Below are 13,983 nucleotides of genomic sequence, written 5' to 3'. Positions count from 1 at the left end.
CTTGTTACACCTGACATCTCTAGACAGTTTGTTGTTGAGGTTGACGCGTCAGAGGTGGGCGTGGGAGCCATTCTTTCTCAGCGCTCTCTCTCTGACGGCAAGGTCCATCCTTGCGCGTTTTTCTCTCATCGCTTATCGCCGTCAGAACGTAACTATGATGTTGGTAATCGCGAACTGCTCGCCATCCGCTTAGCCCTAGGCGAATGGCGACAGTGGTTGGAGGGGGCGACCGTTCCTTTTGTCGTTTGGACTGACCATAGGAACCTTGAGTACATCCGTTCAGCCAAACGACTTAATGCGCGTCAGGCTCGTTGGGCTCTGTTTTTCGCTCGTTTCGAGTTTGTTATTTCTTATCGTCCGGGCTCAAAAACACCAAGCCTGATGCTTTATCTCGTCTCTTCAGTTCTTCTGAGGTCTCCACCGACCCCGAGGGGATTCTCCCTGACGGGCGTGTTGTCGGGTTGACTGTCTGGGGAATTGAGAGGCAGGTAAAGCAAGCACTCGCTCACACTCCGTCGCCGCGAGCTTGTCCTAGGAACCTTCTGTTCGTTCCCGTTCCTACTCGTCCGGCCGTTCTTCAGTGGGCCCACTCTGCCAAGTTAGCCGGCCACCCCGGCGTTCGGGGTACGCTCGCTTCCATTCGCCAGCGTTTCTGGTGGCCCACTCGGGAACGTGACGCGCGTCGATTTGTCGCCGCTTGTTCGGTCTGCGCGCAGACTAAATCTGGGAACTCTCCTCCTGCCGGCCGTCTCAGACCGCTTCCCATTCCCTCTCGACCGTGGTCTCACATCGCTTTAGATTTTATCACCGGACTGCCTTCATCAGCGGGGAAGACAGTTATTCTTACGGTTGTCGATAGATTCTCTAAGGCGGCTCATTTCATTCCTCTCGATAAGCTCCCTTCTGCTAAGGAGACGGCTCAGATCATTATCGAGAATGTTTTCCGTATTCATGGCCTTCCTTCTGACGTCGTTTCCGACAGAGGCCCGCAGTTCACGTCTCAATTTTGGAGGGAGTTTTGCCGTTTGATTGGGGCTTCCGTCAGTCTCTCGTCCGGCTTTCATCCCCAGTCTAACGGTCAAGCCGAACGGGCCAATCAGACTGTTGGTCGCATTTTACGCAGCCTTTTCTTTTCGTAACCCTGCGTCTTGGTCAGAACAGCTCCCCTGGGCAGAGTACGCCCACAACTCGCTTCCCTCGTCTGCTACCGGTCTATCCCCTTTTCAGTGTAGCCTCGGGTACCAGCCTCCGCTGTTCTCATCTCAGCTCGCCGAGTCCTGCGTCCCCTCCGCTCAGGCTTTTGTCCAGCGTTGCGCGCACCTGGAAGGGGGTCAGGTCGGCACTTTGCCGTAATAGGGCGCAGACTGTGAGGGCCGCTAATAAGCGTAGGACCAAGAGTCCTAGATATTGTTGCGGTCAGAGAGTATGGCTCTCCACTCAGAACCTTCCCCTTAAGACAGCTTCTCGCAAGTTGGCCCCGCGGTTCATTGGTCCGTTCCGTATTTCTCAGGTCATTAATCCTGTCGCAGTGCGACTTCTTCTCCGCTATCTTCGTCGCGTTCACCCGGTCTTCCATGTCTCCTGTGTTAAGCCCGTTCTTCGCGCCCCGCTCGTCCCTCCCCCCCCATCCTTGTCGAGGCGCACCCATCTACAGGGTTCGTAAGATTTTGGACATGCGCCCTCGGGGCCGTGGTCATCAGTACCTAGTGGATTGGGAGGGGTACGGTCCTGAGGAGAGGAGTTGGGTTCCCTCTCGGGACGTGCTGGACCGTTCGCTGATCGATGATTTCCTCCGTTGCCGCCAGGTTTCCTCCTCGAGTGCGCCAGGAGGCGCTCGGTGAGTGGGGGGGTACTGTCATGTCTTGTTATGTCTGTTCCTGTCCTTTCTCTTCACTCTGTCTCTCTCTGCTGGTCTTTTTAGGTTACCTTCTCTGTCTCTCATTCTTCAGCTGTTCTACATTTCCCCTAACTAGCTCATTCACTCTTTCCCCACCTGTTCTCTCTTTCCCCTCTGATTAGGTCTCTATTTCTCTCTCTGTTCCTGCTACTTTCAGTGTCTGATTCTTGTTTGTGTTTTTGATACCAGAAGCAAGCTGTCGTCCCGTTTGCTTCCACCTTGTCCTATCCTGTCGGAGTCTGCCTGGCAGGTGCATCCTGCATTATACTACGTTCTTTTGTTCCATTGACTACGTTGGAAGAGGATTTATGCCATTCCTGTCTTTTTTATTAAAGAACTCTGTTTTCTGTTAAAACCGCTTTTGGGTCTTCACTCAAGTACATAACACCCCTGGCATTTTGCCTAGAATCTTTAACCCAAAATACGTTTTTAACCCAAAATACGTTTTCCTGTTGCAAATTTCACCAATTTCTCATTGCAAGGAATCTGCAATAATTACATGTGGTTTTCTAACACTTTCTCTCACCAAGGCAGCCGCTTTCGCCATTTCGTCTGCTTTACGATTACCTATGCCGATTTTTTTCTGTACGACTAGTATGAGCTTCACATTTCACCACCGCTAATTTACTGGGTTATGTTCCATGTCAGCTGGAACACTTCTTTATTTTACCTTGGCCACTGAATCTATAGTTAGTGTTTTTCTCTATGGCCCTATTAACCACTCACAGGTCTGCGCGGTGAGCAGAGTTATATTCCACTCTCAAAACATAGTCTTGAATTAAATCTACAACCCCCCCAATTACCGTTTTGATCACAGGGTTCAAACCGGCCATCAATACAGGAGTGTAACTTTTATCAATACACTCCGGTTCCCAGTCCTTCTGTAGTAGCTTACTGCTACTCCTTCTCGGTTTACCCTGATGCATTTTTATATTGAGCTTTTGATTCTGGTTATAGGTCCTTGTGCCAAGTCATAATTGCCACCCTGAGTTCTTTATTAGATTTGAAATCTCTGTCCGGTAGGAAAATGTTGTCCAATTTGATCTAATTTGCTCAATTTTTCCCATTTTCCAGCCGAATTGGTAGAATGCTCGTGCGCTTCTTTCAGCACCTCCATGGCCTTATTAAAATCTGCTCTACACTACAGGGATAATTGTAGCCGTTCTCTTCTTTCAGCACCTCCATGGCCTTATTAAAATCTGCTCTACACTACAGGGAGAATTGTAGCCGTTCTCTTCTTTCAGCGCCTCCATGGCCTTATTAAAATCTGCTCTACACTACAGGGAGAATTGTAGCCGTTCTCTTCTTTCAGCGCCTCCATGGCCTTATTAAAATCTGCTCTATACTACGGGGAGAATTGTAACCGTTTGTCGCAACATCAATAGTTATTATTCCATAAACACTCCCAACATGTTTTCATGGTATTTTAGATTTCACCACACCCATCTATAATAGCACTACACACTTCCCAGGATAATAATGTATTGGTTACGACACTTAATACCTTGTATTAGAACCGAAACCATAGTGTATTAGAACCGATACCATAGTGTCTACGAATTTATTACGGGAGAATACGGAGAGGACTTTGTGTCCTATTCCAGTACTTCCTCAAATATCACTATTATTGATAACCCACATCATCTCTCATGGCTCCCTCTCCCCATAGAGCATAAACCAACCTCTCTCTGTACTGATACTGCTCCCCCGCGTAAATCAGTGTTCGAATATCCTATCCTTCTTTTTAGTGTTTTTTAACTCTCTCTTCTAGAACTCTGATCTTAAAAAAACTATTTTCTCCTTTTTACAGATCTCACTCCTTTACATACTGTGTGTCTGATCTATCATGTCTTTAATATCGCAATGTTCAAAATGTAGAATCCAAGACTGTACTACACCATAGAATGCTGTAGTATACTATACTACGCAATGTAGTATCCTTCAATCATGTGAAGTACTTAATAGGAGAATGTTGTAGTATACTGTAGAATATTGTAGTAAATAGTACAGTATTATCCACAACACTGTAGTAAATACTACAGAAATGTCAGCAAAAACACTACAGTTCGTAAAAACATCTACATATTTTAAACTTCAGTAAATACTACAATATTTAATTTGTATATACCCTGCCCATTTCCCTCCCCCAAATCCTAATTTGTGCCAGACTTAAGTGAGAAACCGACATGGCGTATACACCATATATTATGTTCCCTACAGATAAGTCCTCTTCTCCAGAAACCCCAAAAGAACCAAGCAAGTGCACCTTAAACTGTAAGGACAGATGACCCCAACAGCTAAGTTCCTTGGGGTCACATTTCAATAAAACACATCCTAGAGTGAGTCACATACAGTGCCTGGAGAAGGAGGGAAGGAAGCGACTGAACTACCTGAGGCTACTCTGCAGAAGAAAAGAAGGCACCACCCCCGGAACAGCCATCAGAGTGTACCAGAGCTCCATCCAGCCGCTACACAAGTCTGGTGTAAGGTGGGGAGGTCTCATGTCAGGAAACGTCAGACCATTCAAAGCCTTGTCATAAAGTCGGTCTTCCCACACACACTACGTACATTAACCTTCAGGACTGACAAGAGGAGAGGGTGGCTCAGATCAGTGAACATTCCCTCTCTGAAACCCCTCTTGATTCGGGAGGAACAAGCTGACTCACCCAGGTTTTATGCAACACCCCCCTCTCTGTGCTTCTTAAATATTGAGCACATTTATCACTTTTAAACCACTTTAAAAACCAGGCTTTTGTCCACTTTCAGGCACTGCAATAGAAGCTAACTTTTTAACAACCTAAATGCCAGTTTTACTGCACTTTAAATCCATTAAAGTTTGGTTCAATCAAATCAACAACAGAAAAAGAGAACACCCCCCCCCCTTGTACCTTGCCAAACCTGACCTTCACCAGACCAATACACGGAGAAGAGGGATAGAAGAGGGCATGAAACCCTAAGGTGTCCCTACCAGTCCCAAAGTTTGTCGTCGGCACTACAGGTTATAGAACAGAGCAGAAGCGCTGACCTCTCCATGCAGAACCCAGTCCTGCCTGCCTACCCACCCACCTACCAAACTACCTACAGTGCTTTCAGAGAGTATTCAGACCCCTTGACTTATTCTAAAATTATTCTAAAATTGATTAAATATTTTTTTCCCTCCTCAATCTACACACAATACCCCATATTAACAAAGCAAAAACAGGTATAGACATTTTTTGCAAATGTATTCATAAATTAAAAAAACTTCAAATCACATTTACATAACCAATCGATCAAATGTATTTCAAGCCATTTTTACATGCCAAAGTACTGAATAAAGGGTCTGAATACTTACGGTACCAGTCAAAAGTCTGGACACATCGACTCATTCAAGGGTTTCTTTATTTGTACCATTTTCTACATTGTAGAATAATAGTGAATACATCAACACTATAAAATAACATATGGAATCATGAAGTAACCCTTTGTTTGTTAAACAAATCTAAATATATTTTAGATTCTTCAAAGTTGCCACCCTTTGCCTCGATGACAGCTTTGCAGACTCTTGGCATTCTCTCAACCAGCTTCACCTGGAACGCTTTTCCAACAGTCTTGATGAGTTCCCACATATGCTGAGTACTTGTTGGCTGCTTTTCCTTCACTCTGCTGTCCAACTCATCCCAAACCATCTCAATTGGGTTGAGGTCGGGTGATTGCGGAGGCCAGGTCATCTGATGCAGCACTCCATCACTCTCTTTCTTGGTCAAATAACCCTTACACAGCCTGGAGGTGTGTTTTGGGTCTTTGTCCTGTTGAAAAACAAATGATAGTGGGACTAAGCACAAATCAGATGGGATGGCGTATTGCTGCAGAATGCTATACCTTGAATTCTAAATATATCAGACAATGTCACAAGCAAAGCACCCCCACACCTCCTCCATGCTTCACGGTGGGGACCACACATGCGGCGATCATCCGTTCACCCACTCTGCGTCTCACAATGACACGGCGGTTGGAACCAAAAATCAGAAATTTGGACAAAAGGACAGATTCCCACTGGTTTAATGTCCATTGCTCGTGTTTCTTGACCCAAGCAAGTCCCTTCTTATTGGTAGTGGTTTCTTTGCAGCAATTTGACCATGCAGGCCTGATTCACGTAATCTCCTCTGAACAGTTGATGTTGAGATGTGTCTGTTATTTCAACTCTGTGAAACATTTATTTGGCCTGCTATCTGAGGTGCCGTTAATGCGAATGAACTTATCCTCTGCAGCAGAGGTAACTCTTCTTTTCCTGTGCTGGTCCTCATGAGAGCCAGTTAACTCTAATGAACGTATCCTCTGCAGCAGAGGTAACTCTGGGTCTTCCTTTCCTGTGGTGGTCCTCATCAGAGACAGTTTCATCATAGCGCTTGATGGTTCTTGCGACTGCACTAAACTTGAAAAATTCTTGAAATGTTCCGCATTGACTGAAGATTATATCTTAAAGTAATGATGGACTCATTTCTCTTGCCATAATATGGACTTGGTCTTTTACCAAATAGGGCTGTCTTCTGTATACCCCCCCTACCTTGTCACAACACAACTGATTGGCTCAAACGCATTAAGGAAAGAAAGTCCACAAATTAATGTTTAACAAGGCACACCTGTTAATTGAAATACTTCATAAATCTGATTGAGAGAATGCCAATAGCGTGCAAAGCTGACATCAAGGCAAAGGGTGGCTATTTTGAAGAATATCAAATATCAATTATATTTTTTCACTTACTACACGATTCCATGTGTTATTTCATAGTTTTGATTTCTTCACTATTATTCTACAAATGTGGTGTCCAAACTTTTGGCTGGCAGGGTATTTTCTTTTTAAAGGAACTCAGTCCGACTTTAAACTTACTCTTGAAAGTCATAATAGTAGAATGCACAAGGTGCAATTTCGAAATTGGGTAGTGCATCAACAGTTCCACTTGATAGTCATTGCATACCTTAGAGAGCTATATGTAACTTGTCAGAAATGTCCAGATCAACTAGTCCATATCACATAACATAGATTTATTTCTTTTTTTTGATCCCATAGATATTGTTGCATTTTTTTTGTTAAACATGGCAAAATGTATATAATTGCAAGAAAATTAGCTTTAAAACTGCAAAATGTTATTTGTACTCCATGACACGAAGTGTAGAATTGCAGGAAATAAGCTTTAAACTTTAACTTAACTTTAAACATAATTGTCTCCACCAACAACAGGGGTGTGAACAGTTTGTGTCATGAACAATATTTGTGCCAATTAAAATACACTTAGTGCTTACAGGGGAGGCGCGGGATGTTCGCAAATGCTGGAAGGGGGACCCGAGTGGAAAAGTTTGGGAACCCCTGGGTTATGCTACTAAATTATATTTGAATTTGCCCTATACCATTATGAGGCTGCTTCAACCTAGCCTACAAATAAAGTTTATAACATAGGTGCAATCAAGGTGACAAACAGTGACACATTCAATATCGCAATCATTAGTTCAAACTGTTGCAAAATGTTCCGTTTTGCAAATAAAAACAAATTCAGACAAATTCAGGTAGGTCCATACCAGTTTGTTCCATTTCCTTCTGTTTAAGAAATGTTTTGCAACAGAATCGGCAAAATGAATACACCCTTGATCACCAGCACACACAGTTCACTTTCATAGCAGCCACATACAGCATCATCACTTTGTATAATTCCTTCTAGCATCTACGCGCTCATATTTTCCCATTGCTGGTCGACTTCAGTGCACAATTCAACAGCTATCTGTGACCAGGTGCAAACACCTCTGAAGCCAAACTTTAACAGATGTATTCACTATTATTCTACGATGTAGAAATTAATAAAAATAAAGAAAAACCCTTGAATGAGTAGGTGTGTCCAAACTTTTGACTGGTACTGTATGTAATATTTCAGTTTTTACCATTTTTATAAATTAGCAAAAATGTCTAAAAACCTGTTCTCGCTTTGTCATTAAGGGGTATTGTGTGTAGATTGATGAGAAAAAAACAACAATTTAATCAAAGGCTGTAACGTAACAAAATGTTGAAAAAGTCAAGGGGTCTGAATACTTTTCAAAGGCACTGTACCGAAAATGTAGGTTGCAACTATGGATTCTACCTTTAATGCAGGCCAAACTTTTATTGGATCACAACCTGTCTAATGCTTCCTCGATGCTGCTAGGTGTTAAGGACGTCACACTGCTTGCTTCTGATTCTGCTCACATTGAGGCTCATACCCAGGACCTCTGCCTTGAAAAGCTAGTTATTTGGTAGCGCAAGTGGAGACATTTATGGCTGAAGAAGATCCCCGTCTGATACATTAACACCCAAAACCCACAGTGACCCCAGCATTGAGCTGAGCGCAGCTGCAGATTTGAGTCACTTGGCACCATTGTAAAAAACACCACACTGCTTGCATAGCCAGTACCGGTTCTTCCTCATTCAGCTCACATTGGACCTTGAACACACATGGCTGCCCTCCTGAAGTGTCTTACCTAGTTGTGCAATTAAAAACCTATTACTATATATACCTATACCTATACTAATGCTATTCTGCATTGCAAGTGGAGCTAGCTATTCTGCTACGTAAGGCAGATACCTGATTCTTTGAGAAAGCAACTGATACCATGTCACGTATACTCCCTCTCCGGCCTCTAGGTCATCAGGCTGCTGATTATCCCACACACCTGTCACCATCGTCTCGCTCCCCTGCGCCTCATGACACTCACCTGGACTCCATCACCTCTGTGATTATCTTCCCTATATCTGTCACTCCCCTTGGTTCTTTCCTCAGGTGTTATTGACTCTCTCTCATGACACTCACCTGGACTCCATCACCTCCGTGATTATCTTCCCTATATCTGCCACTCCCCTTGGTTCTTTCCTCAGGTGTTATTGACTCTGTCTCATGACACTCACCTGGACTCCATCACCTCCGTGATTATCTTCCCTATATCTGCCACTCCCCTTGGTTCTTTCCTCAGGTGTTATTGACTCTGTCTCATGACACTCACCTGGACTCCATCACCTCTGTGATTATCTTCCCTATATCTGCCACTCCCCTTGGTTCTTTTGATTATATATTTTAAAAACAACCTGAGGATTGATTATAAAAAACGTTTGACATGTTTTTGTGGACATTGCGGATATTATTTGGAATTTGTCTGCGTTGTCGTGACCGCTCTTTCCTGTGGATTTCTGAACATAATGCGCCAAACAAACGGAGGTATTTTGGATATAAAAATAATCTTTATGGAACAAAAGGAACATTTGTTGTGTAACTGGGAGTCTCATGAGTGAAAACATCCAAAGATCAAAGGTAAACAATTAATTTGATTGCTTTTCATGACCAAGCTACCTGATGCTAAGTGTACTTAATGTTTTGTCATGCGAGCGATAAACTTAAACGCTTGGATTGCTTTCGCTGTAAAGCATAATATCAAAATCTGAGACAGGTGGATTAAAAGGCTAAACTGTGTTTTGCAATATTGCACTTGTGATTTCATGAATATGAATATTTTTAGTAATATTATTTGACTGAGGCGCTACGCTATTCAGCGTTTGCTGATGACAATTATCCAGGTACCGGGATGGGTAGCGTCAAGAAGTTTACAGGCATTGAATTTATATAAACAAAATGTGGCCGACTCCTCGCGCCCCCCCTAGGGGGCATGCCCCACATTTCGGGAACCACTGGCCTATGCTATCGAAGTCCTCCAATATGCTGTAATATAATTTCTTTATTTGATTTTTTTTATTTCACCTTTATTTAATTAACCAGGTAGGCTAGTTGAGTACAAGTTCTCATTTACAACTGCGACCTGGCCAATATAAAGTGTAGCAATTCGACACATACAACAACACAGTTACACATGGAATAAACAAAACAGTCAATAATACAGTAGAACAAAAGAAAAACAAAAAGTCTATATACAGTGAGTGCAAATGAGGTTAGTTAAGGAAATAAATAGGCCATGGTGGCGAAGTAATTACAATATAGCAATTAAACACTGGAATGGTAGATCGGCAGAAGATGAATGTACAGGTAGAGATACTGGGGTGCAAAGGAGCAAAATAAATAAATAAATACCAGTATGGGGATGAGGTAGGTAGATAGATGGGCTGTTCACAGATGGGCTATGTACAGGTGCAGTGATCTGTGAGCTGCTCTGACAGCTGGTGCTTAAAGCTAGTGAGGGAGATATGAGTCTCCAGCTTCAGAGATTTTTGCAATTTGTTCCAGTCATGGGCAGCAGAGAACTGGAAGGAAAGACGACCAAAGGAGGAATTGGCTTTGGGGGTGACCGGTGAGATTTCCCTGCTGAAGTGCGTGCTACGAGTGGGTGCTGCTATGGTGACCAGTGAGCTGAGATAAGGCGGGGTTTTACCTAGCAGAGACTTGTAGATAACCTGTAGCCAGTGGATTTGGCGACGAGTATGAAGCGAGGGCTAACCAACGAGAGCGTACAGGTCGCAATGGTGGGTAGTGTATGGGGCTTTGGTGACAAAACGGATGGCACCGTGATAGACTGCATCCAGTTTGTTGAGTAGAGTGTTGGAGGCTATTTTATAGATGACATCACCAAAGTTGAGGATCGGTAGGATGGTCGGTTTTACGAGGGTATGTTTGGCAGCATGAGTGAAGGATGCTTTGTTGCGATATAGGAAGCCGATTCTAGATGTAATTTTGGATTGGAGATGCTTAATGTGAGTCTGGAAAGAGAGTTTACAGTCTAACCAGACACCCAGGTATTTGTAGTTGTCAGAGCCGTCCAGAGTAGTGATGATGGACGGGCGGGCAGGTGCGGGCAGTGATTGATGGAATAGCATGCATTTAGTTTTTTTTTGCGTTTAAGAGCAGTTGGAGGCCACGGAAGGAGAGTTGTATGGCATTGAAGCCCGTCTGGAGGTTAGTTAATAACACAGTGTCCAATTAGGGGCCAGAAGTATACAGAATGGTATCGTCTGCTTAGAGGTGGATCAGAGAATCATCAGCAGCAAGAGCAACATCATTGATGTATACAGAAAAGAGTCGGCCCAAGAATTGAACCCTGTGGCACACCCATAGAGACTGCCAGAGTTCCGGACAGCAGACACTCCGATTTGACACACTGAACTCTATCAGAGAAGTAGTTGGTAAACCAGGCAAGGCAATCATTTGAGAAACCAAGGCTGTCGAGTCTGCCAATAAGAATGTTGTGATTGACAGAGTCGAAAGCCTTGGACAGGTCAAAGAATATGGCTGCACAGTATTGTCTCTTATCGATGGTGGTTATGATGTCGTTTAGGACCTTGAGCGTGGCTGAGGTGCACCCATGACCAGCTCTGAAACCAGATTGCATAGCGGAGAAGGTATGGTTAGATTCGAAATGGTCAGTAATCTGTTTGTTAACTTGGCTTTCGAAGACCTTAGAAAGACCTGGTAGGATAGATATAGGTCTGTAGCAGTTTGGGTCTAGAGTGTCACCCCTTTTGAAGAGGGGGATGACCGCGGTAGCTTTCCAATCTTTGGGAAATAAGTCCATGTTCATAAGAAATAATCGTCCTCCCTAATTTTAAACTGGTTTGTGCGTGTACATGTGGGTGTGTGTTGGTGAGCATGTGTCAGTGTGTTAGCGTCCTAGGGATAAAACATATTACTTAAAGCTGTCATACCTCCTTGTCCAATCAGGCGTGAGGTGAGTGATGCAACGTGTCCAGCTCCATGACCCAGAGGCCCTGTCACCTGGACGAAGTCATGGACAGCTAGCCACCACTAGTAGTTCTACTACTCTTGCCCGCACTTGATTTTCACTCTCGGTCATTCTCTCAGTCTCCCTGCCTGTCCTGTTTCCCCTCGCTCCCTCCCCCTCCCTGTCCAATGCCCTGTCTGGATGTTTGGCCTCCCACTCTGAAAGGCCATTTGGTTGGTGCCAGATGACCTCAGCTAAAAGGAAGAGGGCTCTCACGAGTTACACCACCTCTCCCTTCACTTTACAGCCATTTAAGAGAAGGGCCCGTAGTTTGATCTGACCATCGTCACCTGCCCAGGAAAAACTCAGCCATATAGTTGGAGAGTGGGCCAACTTTTAGAATTGTTTAATTCTAGACATACAGTTACTAGATAACAGCCTGTAGTTCTAGATAAAGCTGTATTCACATCAAATAAAACAAGGAAGGATGGGTGTGTGTTACACACACACACACACCTCTATGAAGAGGGAACGCAACACCCTGCTACAACTCAACTGCCCGTAAAGTGAAAGAGGCATGGGACTGTAGGTGCAAGTAAGGATGACAAAAGGCAGAGAATATACCGTTTACAAGGAATGTATTCCTTCACACGGTAATATGGGGAAAAGGGGCTGGACGGAACCAAAGCAGAGAAAGCAAATGTCAAAGCCCCCCCCTCTATCTTACCTGCCTAACCAATACTTACCTAATTTAGCACCACCTGGTGCGCTAACCAAAATACGGGGGGTGGTCCGCCCAGGTCTTACCTAGTGTGCCTAGACAGTGAATATACTACGGGTATATGTATGCCCGCGGGCCTCTTGCCTAAGCACTCCCTCGGTCCTTTCCCCCCTGGGAACCTATGAGACAATATTCTAAACAATTTCACAAATAAACTGAGAAACACAGGACCTCAAATAAGCTCTATCTGACTGAGCAACAAAATCACGCAGAACATACCAAAGCTGCTCCCAGCAACAACTAACATAGTTCATACCAAAACTGCCTGTCTCACTCTTGGCAAAAAAACAACAACATATGATATCGCCATCAGCCTCCTCTCTCAGCAATCATCTCACTTCTGAGCAACAGAACACTGGTTTATATAGCTTCAGAAGGAGTTGGTAATTGAAGACAGCTGCGTCCTGACAAGGGGCGGGGTCAGCTCTCCAATCATCAATGGGGCTGACGAATCAGCTGCATGGGGAGAATTTCAGGAAGCCATTTCCTGAAATACATACATGCAAATACACAAACCACAACACAGAAATGTGTGTGTGTGTGTGTGTGCGGGAGAGAAAGTAAGAGGCAGACAGTCTGATCGAATGCAGCAGACATGTATCTGATTAATGATGCCTAGTTTTACTAGGGTACGCTTGGCGGCGTGAGTGAAGGAGGCTTTGTTGCGAAATAGAAAGCAGATTCTAGATTTGATTTTTGATTGGAGATGTTTAATATGAGTCTGGAAGGAGAGTCTACAGTCTAGCCAGACACCGAGGTATTTATAGTTGTCCATATATTCTAGGTCAGAACAGTCCAGGGTGGTGATGCTAGCCGGGCGGGCGTGTGCGGGCAGCGTACGGATCTTCATCTAGGTCACAACAATAGACAAACACAGTATGCTTAAACTAATAACACACAAACAATTATATGTTTTCATGTCTTTATTGAACACACCGTGTAAACAGTCACAGTGCAGGGTGGAAAAAAGTATGTGAACCCTTGGATTTAATAAGTGGTTGACCCTCCTTTGGCAGTATTAACCTCAACCAAATGTTTTCTGTAGTTGAGGATCAGACTGCACAGTGGTCAGGAGGAATTTTGGACCATTCCTCTTTACAAAACTGTTTCAAAACTGTTTCAGTTCAACAATATTATTGGGATGTCTGGTGTGATCTGCTCTCTCGAGGTCATGCCACAGCATCTCAATCGGGTTGGGGTCAGGACTTTGACTGGGCAACTCCAGAAGGCGTATTTTCTTCTGTTGAAACCATTCTCTTGTTGATTTGCTTCTGTGTTCTGGGTTGTTGTCCTGTTGCGTCATCAAATTTCTGTTGAGCTTCAATTGGCAGACAGATAGCCTTACATTCTCCTGCAAAATGTCTTGATAAAGTTGGGAATTCATTTTTCAGTCGATGGTTGCAAGCTGTCAAGGCCCTGAGGCAGCAAAGCAGCCCCCATGATGCTCCCGCCACCGTACTTTACAGTTGGGATGAGGTTTTGATGTTGGTTTGCTGTGCATATCTTTCCCCACACATAGTGTTGTGTGTTCATTCTAAACAACTCAACTGTAGTTTATCTGTCCACAGTATATTTTGCCAGAAGCGCTGTGGAACATCCAGGTGCACTTTTGCAAACTTCAGACATGCAGAAATGCTTTTTA

Source organism: Oncorhynchus masou, chromosome 33, assembly GCF_036934945.1.
Source record: "Oncorhynchus masou masou isolate Uvic2021 chromosome 33, UVic_Omas_1.1, whole genome shotgun sequence".
NCBI classification, from domain to species: domain Eukaryota; kingdom Metazoa; phylum Chordata; class Actinopteri; order Salmoniformes; family Salmonidae; genus Oncorhynchus; species Oncorhynchus masou.
Note: the sequence above shows the minus strand (reverse complement) of the source record.